We start from the raw sequence: 13,483 nt of genomic DNA on the forward strand, positions 1-13,483 counted from the left end.
GCCTCAGATCCACCCGCTTCAGATGTGCTTCAAACAAGACCGCTGTCGCTCGCGTGATCATGTCAGATTTTGATTCAGACGATCTCTTTACCTCTCCTACCAGCCGTCCCGCTGATCCCGATCCTCCTCCCCTCGGCCTGACGCGCAGGAGCGTTCGTTTGGCTCCTCGTCACAGCCCAGCCCCTCCCTCCTCCATCCTGAGGTCCCGAGGCATTTCTCCGGGCCTTGGTCTTGAACCTCCTCAACCGGCCTCCCTTGCTGCCCTCCTGCCGTACGGTGATTTTTTCCCCTTCTCTCCGTTCTGCTTCATTTTGCTTTCGGGGCAGCTTACCAGACAACTCGTCGTGTCTTCCCCTCTCTGTTTAGGCGGGTCCTACGTGCCCACGCANGTTTTTTTTCCCTTCTCTCCGTTCTGCTTCATTTTGCTTTCGGGGCAGCTTACCAGACAACTCGTCGTGTCTTCCCCTCTCTGTTTAGGCGGGTCCTACGTGCCCACGCACGCGCACGTCTCTCCCCGGCTTCGCTCTAAGATTCTGCAGGGGCAACAGGGTTAATTTAGTCTCCCTCATTCTCCCGTCCTCCGAAGTCGACCAGCGCGTTGCATCATCAGCCGGTTTCACAGCTATCTTTAAATCCAACGATCCTCGTCTTTCTAAAGATCTGTCTATCGGCGAATTCCTGGCGGCTTTCAGCGTTTACCGCGATGTGCTGTGCTCAGTTTATCCGGATCGCAGAATCGAACTCGACACATACCTATCTCTAATAGCAGATCTCAATCTCAAATACGGCCGTACTTTATTCTACCAATACCACAAGGCGTTCGCCACCAAAGCCGCAACAGTCCTTTCCCAATCCGGCATCTGTCTCGATTGGTCCGTCCTCGACACAGAGCTGCTCCTCATGCTCGCTCAAGCCCCTGCGTGCCACACCTGTTCCGCAGTCGGTCACCAAAGCTCTCTCTGTCCCACACTTCCGTTCGCTCCCCCGCTCCCCTCCTCCAGCCAACTCCTCACCACCCCGACAGCCAACCCGTCGATAGCTGGGGAAGGGAAATAGAGGTATTTAACAACGCTCCCATTTGTAATAATTTTAACAAGGGAGTTTGTACTGTCCACCAATGCCATTTTCTCCATGTGTGCAGCTTCTGCAAAGGAGCTCACCCGAAGTTCACCTGCCCTCGCCGGTGTCCTCCCAGCAAAGGGCGCCTCGGATCCAAACCCTGATCTGGATCTACAGCTCTGTCATCCGGTTCGGCGGGTTTTTTCCAAGGCAAATGGTTCGCGGGCACTTGGCCACCGTCGTTTTCTCAGACAGAATCCATAGTTTTTTTTTTTTTACGAATAATCCCTATCACCATCGCCTGCTGCCTCTGAGGCCGCTTCTGGAAAAGAAAGCGCATCTCAGCTCTCTGCGACAACGCCGCCGTAGTTCACGCATCAACAAAGGTCGCTCATCCACCAACCCGATTATGCCACTCATCCGTTGAATCACATGGCAAGCCGTGACCGATAATTTCATTATCACAGCTCGACACGTTCCCGGTCATTCTAACGCCATCGCCGACGCTCTGTCACGCTCTAAATTTCAGGTCTTCCGTCAGCTGTGTCCAGACGCCGACCCACTCCCCTCGCCGATCCCCTAATTTCAGGACCCGATCCTGAATTAAATAGCCTTGTCTCCCTCTGCTCCAGTCGGCCCGTTTTTACATCAAAGCAGGCCTCGCCCCCTCCACTCCACTCTCCACTCTTCTTACAACTTTGCCTGGCGCATTTTTGCCAAATTCTGCCCTGCTCATAATATACCTCTGCGCCCCGTTCGCACACCCTCTGTCCTTGTTTTCATCTCGTTCTGTTTCGATTATCACCATTTTAAACCTCCCTATATTCGCTGTCTTTTGGCGGGAATTAATTTTTATTATAAACTCCTTCAACCCAGCATGTCATCCAGCCTCTTCTCTAACCCCGCAATCAGGCTTATTCTCAGAGGGATAGTTAAACTCAGCGTTCCTCTTCCCGATAATCGGAAACCCATCACTCTTCCTATTCTCAGAAACCTTTTAACGACTCTCCATTTAGGCCCATTCTCCCCTTATAGCAAAGCGCTTCTTTCAAGCGCTTTTCTCCTTGCCTTTTACGGTCTACTAAGATTAAGCGAGTTCATGTCCACGACCTCTACATTTAATCCTTCTCGAGACTTATCCACCGACGACCTTAAATTCTATCCCGACCACTACGACATCTACATTAAACATTCTAAAGGTAAAGGCCCCTGCACCATCTCTGTCGCTCCTATAGACGGCCCATTTTGTCCCTTCCTATCCATGTTCAAATTTGCATGCCGTCGCCATAAGTTCTGTCCTTCCTCTAAACCGCTGTTTCTAACACACAAAGGCCTCCCCATGTCAGCCACCTGGTTCGTCCGCCGTTTAAGACAAATCGTAGCCTTATGCGGTCTCCCTCCTAGCTATTTTCCGGACATTCATTTAGAATAGGGGCAGCAACATCGGCAGCCTCTCAAGGTATCCCCTCTACGTCTCTTTCTCAACTCGGTCGTTGGTCATCCTCGGCCTTCTCCTCCTACATCAGACCGGATCTCTCTGCAGTGTTGGACGCCCAACGTTCCCTGTCTTCACGTAAGCATTTTAACAAATCTCTGGTGGTGGAGTACTCCGTCATATATATATATATATATATATATATATATATATATATATATATATAACATCTATTCTGCATCTAGGGGGTCATCCGAGCCAAACTAGGTCGAGTCAATCTGCATGCCACGCCTGTGTTTGCCGCATGTCCTCGCACGAATCATCCCGTGTCCGGCCTCATAACGTCCATTCAGGCTCCGATCTGCCCAAGTCCACGGTCGACACCGCCGCCCTGCATCTCTCCGATCCACCCGTAAGCACCTCGCCGTGGCACCTACAAAGATCGAACAGCCCACAGGCTCCTGCCTCATTACCCTGCCCATCAAGCCTCACCTAACAAAGTTCGATATGAGCTTGCAGGTCCGGACGCCGTTGTACCTAATGAGGTCGGTCATCATGCAGACTGCAGCTATCACCACCGCCTAACAAAGTTCAATATGAGCTTGCAGGCCGACTGCTGTGCGCCTAACAAGGTTCGATTAGCCCCCAGATCTGGGCCCCTTTGCCCCGCCTAACAAAGTTCGATATGAGCTTGCAGGCCGGCTGCCGCGCACCTAACAAGGTTCAAGCAAACCTGCAGGTCACGGCTCGGCCTCGGCCCGGCACCCTCTTTTGGGGGGGAAGACCTACCTGAGCTTCGTTCGAGCCGATCATTCAAGCTCGCTGCGATTCTCAGCACGCACGTCTTCCGCCGGTGTCCGAGCGCCAAATTCTCGGTCCAATAAAATTGTCTAACTGCTGTTTCTCTCTTTGTGTGAGTCTCTACAGATTGAAATGAAGCCCTAGGCGGAAATTCAACCTGTAAGACTGTTCCGGCATCCCCTCACAATGATAACAATGATGACGTCCATGGAGGAGTCGGTTAGGATAGAGAAGTCCAACGGTTTTGATGTATTTCAGCTAGGTTTTATAAAGTATGCAGATAAAAAGATATGTTGAAATGGTTACCTTATCGGTCTAAACAAAGTTTTGTTTGAATACTGAGCTCTTTCTTTATTGTGCTCAACCGCCCTTCTTGATTTCTGGTATTTATCTTGCTTGTTCTTTCTCTTTTTGTGTGTGTCTTTAGCAGCAGCTTCCTAAATGTCTTCTCTGAGATTCTATGCTCATGTAGCAATATTTGTTAACTTATCCAGTCTATGGCCAGACTAATGTAGGTCAATCACATGACTCAAGCTTCAATGGGATGGATTCAGCTTACATTGAGTGCATACTGGCATTTCAGAACTGCATAACAATATATCTTGAAAACCACTGGAATAAAAAAATAATTTCAAAGTATGCCAACATACATGGCAAAATACAAAACAGTGTGACTGCAGCCTAAGTGTATACATTTATTGTATCCAGCCAAGCAAAGCAGTTTTGGACCAATAGTAGGGAGGCTGCCTACAGACTGGAAGATTGCTCCCTAGCTGCTGCAGTGTACCAGGGTGCAGTAGCTTGGTGGTCAGTGCTGCAGTCTTGTAATTCTGAGGTTGCAGGTTCAAGCTCAGGATTTGGCAGGAAGGGCATCTGGCGTAAAATAATTGATAAGTCGTTTGTGCGAGTGTACTTGCTGTGGCAACCCCTGAAGAAGGAAGCAGCCGAAAGTACTTCCTTATTAGAGTAAAATATATTTGAGTATAAGTGTGTATGTATGGGTAAATGAGAAACATTGTAAAGAGCTTTGCAAACCTAAAGAGAGGAGGAAAAGACACTATAAAAGTGTGGACCATTTATGTTTTTGAGGTGTCATTATCATTAAGCTCAAACTAGAAAATGACTGAAGTGTGTTTACAACATGCTTCAAATGTCACTATTATCTCCACATGTGCTTACAATGGATTTAATGTTCACTGTTCTTAATCAAGAGCATGAGGAAATCATTTGTATAAGATACTCCAACATACCTGTTGTCCACAGCTGCTTCAAGCCGCTTGTAATGTTTTTTGCTTTGGCTCATTAAACACCTGCAGCCATCTAAAGGCAGAAGAACTCATTATGATGATAAATGTTCAGCCTCTGATTTCAGGGTTGCCAGAGTGCAACACTATTACACCACCATGTTTACCTTCACATGCAAACTCCTCTGAGCGGCTACATAATAACCCCAATCAATGCTCCACTCCTGTGAAGGAGTATTCTTCTGTTAATGTGGGGGATGTGGGATGAATGGTACAGCAAATCCGTTTTTCACAGGCTCCAATCCAACTGTGCTTTTAGTGAGGACAGATTTACACTGTGTTCCATCCTTGAAAGGCATGCAAGTGGACAGATATTTTATAAAAAAAACTTTAACAAATACAATCATTATATGTTTCTTATTTTTATCTGTCCAAGGTAAAAAAAAAAACCTACTAAACCTACAAAAACATTATAAAATAAGTTTAGACTTCTTACTTTTGAGTTAAAGCAATTCCAGCAAGATTTGAAGGTAAAAATAGAGAGCTTTCTGCTCCTATGAATTAAAGAAATGACATTTTTTTTCATTGAAAAACTAATTAGTTCAACAGTTAAACAATTTAAAATCTAGCCCACCACACACCCAAAACTAAAAGTAGTAGAGTTAATTTTTTCCTTTCTTTTTTTGGAAGTTTAACAACTTCAAACATCAAAGTATATGGTATTAGGCAAGTATTGTGTTACAATCCTTACTATATCTTCCCTTAATAATAGGACTGTGGTCATCAGGACATATGTACCCCTAATTCTAAGATGTTTAAACCTTATTTTATGCCTTTTTTGCAACTCTGTTTATATACTAATGACCTGTCATGTTAATTGGGTCTCTTAATGCCTTAAATGTGCTTTGGAAAATGTGTTTGGCTAAAGTTCATGGGTCTATGTATAATCATGGACACTCTGGGATGTTTTCTGTCATAAGAAGGATCCCATGCAGGTCTGAAAATACTGCTGTAGTGCTTTAGAGAACGAGTGGACACAACCCTGAGAAGTCTGTGATTATTTTGAGAGAAACATTTTTTGAACATGTTAAACATTTGAGCAACAAGGTGGCAAGCTTCTGCAACTCACACATGAAAATTTAGAACCTGCATGAATGTTTTGAGTTATTTTCCAGACTCTCTTCTTGCAAACTAGTCACCAACAGTTGCAGCTTGATGAGGTTCTACCTTTTGGGAAAATAAATTGCCAACCTCTGCTGTAGACTGATGAGAATGTAATGAAGGTTAAGCATCTTTGCGGTAACAATCACACAGAGAAGTGGAAGGACAGGTCAGCCACTGAACAAGCTCTTGTTCTATTTTAAATCAGATCTGCTTTGTAGGAAATTCATTTGACTTCCTCAACAGAACAGTGTAGGAGTTACTAAAAACCAAAGTCGGAGCACCCTGAATGAACTGAACATTTTGCTATATGAATGGCTAAAATACCACAAAGTATGCAGAGGTAGTTAGATTGCAAACAAATGTATGGGAAAAACAAAAACAACAAGTGAATGCATGAATGCTGACTCAGCATTCATGCATATGAGTGGAGTATGGGGAATCTTGACTTGGGATTTTGATTAAAATTCCTGGGAAATATGAGCAGTCCAGTCTGGAGGTTTTTATGTTGGAGCAGAATGATAACTCCATAAAGTTAGCTTGGCACATTGTATTTGCTTTGTGTGGTATATGAACCAGTACAATGAGCATTGTGATGAATTTATGCAGCAGATATAGATCATCAACATCATGCAGACAACAAGCCCTCAGCTGTGGGAGGAACAGTAGTGGGGCTGCAGAGAGGGCAAAAAGTGCATCCACTATCAACGGGAAGGCTGCATCAATATACACATACTTTTCATTTTAAATTACTTTATTGACATTAATTTGCCCTTTGGTAACATTATATTTTCTCACTAAATCCTTAAAGATTTTTGACAAGGTGCAGCAGTTTCTCATCAATAAATTCATACTTCAGATTAAAACCAGCTGAATAATCAACTTTTAGTTGTCCTAATTAACTTACAATAACCCGAAGGGGACCTTAGAATAATTAGCAGAAAATAATTAACCTTTTTTAGGAATGGAATAACCTGTTAGTCGGAAATGGATTCATCACAGGATTTTTGCTTGATCTTTGACCTCATGTTTTGTGCTTCACACTTTGCCAAAAAAACACAAATAATACCTCAAAGCAAAAGAAACTTAAATTTTACTTTTACAAAATCGATGAATATTTTTTTCATGTTATAATTATGGTGTGCTGGTTCAACAAGCCTATTTAGTTTTTCTAAACGTCAGGCTGAGTTTTCAGATAAATAAACTCATCACTATAATTCCAACAGCAAGGTATCCCTGTTCATACAATAATGTTTTTACTTCTGTCTGTTCGTTTCTTTTCATGATAGCAAAATATCTCATAAAACTGGATTTTCATGAAACTCTCAGAAAGTATTTATTTGATGAACATCTACAATTGATTCCCTTTTGGAGTCAACCCAGGTCAAGATGGCAGCTACAGCTAATCAACCTTAGCAAACACAAAAATGGCTATAACTCAGTCTATTTTACATATACTGAGCAAATTTTGGTGCAGTAGTAGCTGAGCATCATCCCAAACACTTACTTTGAGCACTAACACATTGCACAAGATTTTTGCCTAAAACTTTGACATTAATTGTTGGTGTTAACCCTGTTTGTCTGTTGGCAAACTATCTCACAAACTACAGAACAGATTTTATTGAAGCGTTCAGAAAGTAATCACTGGTTGTGCATCTATAAGTCAACCAAATTCAAGATGGCCGCTACAGCTAATCAACCTTAGCCCACCCAAAAATGGCCATAACTCAGTAGATTTGACCAAAACTGTGCGTGCTAAAATCTGGTTTGATAGTAGCTGAGTGTCATTCACAACACATACTCTGAGTGCTAACAGATTGCACAAGATCTCACAATATTGCATGATGTTGATTTCAAGGTCTGACCAAAACGGCTATAGCTTCATCATCTATCAACCTAAAAAGCTAAGCACACAAATATACTTTACTTTTTGGGACAAAGAAACTCCCCTGCTTGGCGTTAAACAGGATATAATGATTGCAGATACTGTGGACAAATACAATGATGGTGGGTGTGTGAGACAAAGCTAGACTGAAGACAAAAAAATAAAGAACTGATAAAGACAAAGGAGAGTATAAAAAAATATAAACAGAGGAAGTAAAAGAAGAAAGGACGATGGAGACAGATTCATTGTTGCTTTCCAATTTAGTCTAGCTGTCATTCTGACTGGTGATTAATCAACCATAGAATCACATCTGTTTTCCCAAGGAATTTCACCTGTTCAGACTCAGAGATTGCCCATCCCTATCCTGCCAACAAATCTTTTCCCTTACTCCACAGTTTGTATCCGGGCAGATTCAGTAATTGGGGATAGCCTAGTTTTTTTTTTTTTTTTTCTTTTTCTTGCTGATAGTAGAATGCATCTATAGTGGCAAGCGAGAACCTGGCAGATGTTAGCAAAAATAGAGTAGGAAAAGAAAAGAAAACATGGGAAGGGAGATACTGGGGGACAGACAGGCACTTGATGAATTGTTATCACACAAGGTTACGGACAGCAGGGCACAAGGGAGGATCTGAGAAGATTGCCATTTATTGTAAACATGACTGCCATCTACATCCAGAGGGATTACAAGAGTGTTGAACTGTTATATATGATATAAAAGCACAATCAGTTCTTCTTCATTGTGAGGGCCATTTTGGGACATTTTGAAAGGAAATATCTCCACCTTTAAAAGGAACTATAGCAACAGGAAAGACTTTACTAAACTGTAAAACTTTTATTAAACCTAATCATAAAATATAAAAGCAGATAGACGACTCATCTCTAACTAGATGCTTGCTTTTACTTGGGAGATAAGAAGATAACAGCAGGAGCAGAGGAGATGTAAAGTGTAACAGACAAATAGGAGAACAGTAGATTTGGACAGGATAAGAGGGGGACAGAACTGGATAAACGATTCATCAAAATTTGCCTCAGTTTAAATACTTTATTGTTTAAGAGGAGCAAGAAATTTGAGGCATGTGTTGATGCGTTTTACAAATTTACCATATTGTTAGTAGCACTCAAAGCCATAGCAAATAATTAGCATTGGCAGACAATGAATTGGAGTCAGTTGAGGTTGTTCGGACAGCTGATTAGGATGCCTCATTGGGAGTTTCCTTCTGGAGGTTTTCTGGGCACGCCCCACTGGGAGGAGACCCCAGTGCAGACTCAGAGCTCACTGGAAGGAACCTATTTTCACTTAGGCATGGAAACACCTTGGGATCCCTCAGGACAAGCTGGAGAGTGTCTTGGACCTGCTGTCTTAGTGACCCAGTCACAGATAAGGAGAATAAAATAGATAAACAGTAGGCTTGCTCTTTATTCTCACAAAGTTTCTGAGATGATTACAGAAGTTTTATCATCCAGTCCACATGTGTATTATGGACCTGGAAAAGGCTTACGGCTGTGTACCCTAGGAGAGTTGGTGATAGGTGCTTCTGGGGTATATGGTGCTACTGTCACTAGTGATTACTACTAGGTTGTTGTATAATCAAAGCAATATCTACATTCACATTCTTAGCACAAAATCAAGTTTGATTCTGGTGCAAGTTGGATTTTCCCAAGACTTCTCTTTGTCTTCAGTCCTGTTTGTGGTGTTCTTGGACAGGATCTAGTCACTGAAAGAAGAGTGTCTAGTTTGGGAACTTCAGGATTACATTGTTGCCTTTTGTAATTAATGAGGCTTTGTTGGGATCTTCTGACCATAACCATCAGTATACACTGGAGTAGTTTGTAGCTGAGACTGGAGCAGCTGGGATGAGAGTGAGCTCTTCTAAATCCAAGGCCGTTATTCTAAACTGGATAAGGGTAGAAAGCTCTGTTCAGGTTGGGGGTTAGTCCCTTAGGTAGAGGACTTCAGGCATCTTGCCTGAAGTCATCATAAACTTCAGGCATGATGACTTCACTGGCCTGGCTACTGGCCTTTTCTTCCTAAAAAAGAGAGAAAAATACGGTACCACTGAAAGGCACCCGGTAATAGTGACTTTAAACAGCATTGCTCCTTGTTTGGAGGAGCATTGTGTGGAGCAAGAGATGAATCAGAGCTGTGATGAATGTGCTTCTTTGGTATGTGGTGGTAAAGATAGAAAGGAGTCAAAAACCAAGGTGCCCAATTTACTGGTCCATCCACATTCCAAACTTATCCATTGTCACAGGATTTGGGTTGCTGTGCTATATTATTGATTCAAACAGCTGAAATTTGTATTCATTGAAGGATGTCTGGCCTCAGTCTTTGAGATACGATGAAGATCTCAGTTATTCAAGAGGGACCCAAACCTAACTAATATGGCTTAAGCATCTGATTAGGATGCCTCTCTATGGCAACCTATGGTATTTTTTGGATGCTGCCAACTGGAAGGAGACCCTAGGCAGGACCCAGAACTCTCTGGAGGGACTATTTGTTTTTTCTGGATTGGAAAACACATCTGTTTCTCCAAGATAGTGCTGGAGACTGTTACTGGGGTGAGGGATTTGTGGATTTATTTCCTGGACCTGATGCTCTTGCACCCAGACCTGGAATAAGCAGATGAAAATGGATGGATGGACGGTTGGCAACACGCATTTACTTTAAATAGTCGATAGTTCCAATTTAATTTTTGTTTTCAACAATAAGTAGGTTAAAGTTGAATGAGAATCTAGCTTGTAGTAATTTTGTTTTATCTGCTTATGCAGATCTTCAGTATAGTCTTAAAATAACACAAAAGTAATTTTAATAAAAACCCAAAGATTACTGGAGTAGGCTAAACTTCAAATGTTTCAGTGCGTTAGCAATACCTTCGCTTGTCACCTTTGAGTACAGAGTTACTTAATGTCACAAAAACATAAACTGAAATAATTTTTTGCTGATACTTTTCTGTCTGAAGAAATTTAGCTACTGGCCTTTTCTTCCTAAAAAAGAGAGAAAAATACGCTACCACTGAAAGGCACCCGGTAATAGCGACTTTAAACAGCATTGCTCCTTGTTTGGAGGAGCATTGTGTGACCTATGACAAGATGGCAAGGACCACCATCTGGTTTGCAAGTGATTACCTCTGCAGGTGTTGCCACAGAACAAGCTGAGCAGTTAAGAAAAGCCAGAGCTACTATAATTAAAGCCAGGGCTTAACGTCTCTTTTTAAAAGAGCTCATTTTATTCACAAGAGATGACTCTGCAATTTCCAAAAAGATGATGGAAAACTGCAGTAGACAAACACACTTTGCATTCTAACATCAGAAGAGTCTGCATTTGACTAAATTGTGTAGTTCTCTTCCATTTAGTCTTATTGTGTCTATTAAAAAAATAAACTCTGATCTGAAAGACTTCTTTTTACGAATGGTAAGAGTTGTTCATTGTTTCAGTTTTGGTTGATAGAGATACAGTGGCTATAAAAAGTATAAAACATTGACCAGAGTTTGCCAAACTCTAGTTAAGATTTAAAATTTTCTTTAACAGTGGTTTTCTGTTTGCCATTCTCCAATAAAGTTCAGACTGGTGAAGAACCCAGAGAACAGTTGTTGTATGAACAGTCTCTCCTGTCTCACCTGCTGAAGCTTTAACTCCTTTAGAGTGCCTCACAGGGGTCTTGGTGGTCTCTCTCATGATTGTCCTTCGTCATTGTCAGTTTGTGATTTTTGCTGTTGGTAGATTTACACATGTTCCATATTCCTTTCATTTCTTGACGATGGATTTAACAGAACTCCTGGGGATGTTTAGAGCCTTGAAAATCATTTTGTTTCCACCCCCTGACTTGTACTTTTCAAAAATCTTTTGTCTGAGTTGAATTAGGACAGTCTTTGTAAAGGGGGTGAATATTTACGCAACTACTTATTTTACATCAAATATTTTATTATTCTGTAGAAATTGTTTCCCTTCGAAGAAGATTTTTAAAAGTTTTTTGTAAAGAAGGCCGATTCATATTAACCATGATTGATATATGACAGCGATAAAAGAATAACACATCCAAGCGGGGAATACTTTTGATAGGCACTGTATATGTAGTTAGACTCAGAGGTCTTTTAAAATAAAATAAATCACATATGAATGGTTCCAATACAGCCCATGCTTTAAATAATAATAATAATAACTGATCATCAGTCAATGTGTTTGGTAATGCATATTTTTAATGTGATTATACAAGATTACTGTCTTTAAAATATTATACTTTATAAGAAAAAAGACAACTGTTCACAACTGTTTTTGGATTTTGGTCAAGTCTGACTCTGCAAGGTTAACCTAATTGAAGCTATAATGATTTAGTGTTCAATCAAACCCGCAGTGCTCAGTGATTTTAGCAAAGTATGATTTTTATTGATGATGACTAATACACAGTGATAATTGTTGGTAATTCATTCATTGTATAACCAGCAGCAGGTTCATTATTTTTTCTCAGAGTGGCAGCTTCAGTCAAGTTGGAAGTTAAATGTTGAGGCTTTAGCATCACAGGTGTTGTAGAGCCGTGCTCATCCTGCAGAATCTTCCTGGTGACTGACACTCATTATCATCCTGGCAAAATGTGCTTTTCACTTGCAGTATCTTAATAATTCATACATTTTCTGCCATCTCACTAGCAAAGTGACCTAAATTTGTGCACTGACAGGTGAAAGATTTTCTGCCAACTGAAAAGCAGAGGAGACGCAGAACAAACTGGAAGTTTTAGTTCGTTTTTGACTTTTTATTGAATTTTTATTGTTATCACAACAGTAGTCAAACAATATAAATTGTATTGTTGAAACTTTTGATTCAATTACATTTTTTAATAAACAAAATAATTGTTAAGATAAATGTTTTGCCAATCATATACTAATATGTTTGTATAAGTTCTGTTTTTGACTCTTAAAATTGTGAGATGCATCAGAAATAATTGTCTAATGATAATAATAATCTAATTTTACACAGTACAACTGCCTGCCATCTGGGTGTTGTTCCTCCTAAATGACCTCAGTATCCCATCTGAGGACATCAAGACCTCCAACATCCTGGTTCTCCACTGCATCTATCCAACAGTGCCAACTAGTGGCACCTACCACCTGCCATCGTGACACCTGCCTGGGGTACCAAGGTGTCAGCTACCACCTGTTTGCTTTGCATACTTGATCTTTTGCTTGCTTTCCACATTAGATTGTTTGCTTTCTACACTGGATCTTTTATTCATTTCATTTGGTCTCTAAGGACAAAACATGACTGCATTATGGTTAAACATCACTAGAAGACCTATCACTCTCTTTGGATTACAATTTCCTTTTTCATCAGTGGGTACAGAGATGTCACACTTAATTATTCTGTTCTTTAAAGTTGAAATCCCTAATGGTCACCTGCGTGTCATTACCAACAGAAGTCAACACTCAGTATATGAATTTGAGACCCATACTGTGAAGGTTTAAAAAAAGTTCTGTCAGTTCAGCTGCAGTAGAAATAATAAAGACACCACCTCAGACTGATTTAAATAAAATACTGCATGTTAATTTGAATTTAACCCAGTAAAAGGACACCCATAACCCTTCGATACAATAGTTATTAAAAAATGGAACGAATACAATCAGGTTTAGGAGCACAAAGGATTTCACTTCCTCTGGCTTAGTCTTAGAAAATGATTTTTTGTTTTTAACTTTTTTCTGTAAACAATATTGCGTCTCTCTGTAAATAGAATTTTATTCTTAACATTTTGACTTTAATCTCAAAATGTTAACTTTAATGTTAAAACAAAAAACATCTTCCTTCTCAAATTATTTTTTTCTTCTGAGTGGCCCTAATGTGACGTCGCAAATAAACAATGTTCATCCTGAAAAAAGTGGTCTCTTTCAGGATGACAGTCTCTTCCTCTG

This window comes from Kryptolebias marmoratus, linkage group LG20, assembly GCF_001649575.2.
Source record: "Kryptolebias marmoratus isolate JLee-2015 linkage group LG20, ASM164957v2, whole genome shotgun sequence".
In the NCBI taxonomy this organism is placed as follows: domain Eukaryota; kingdom Metazoa; phylum Chordata; class Actinopteri; order Cyprinodontiformes; family Rivulidae; genus Kryptolebias; species Kryptolebias marmoratus.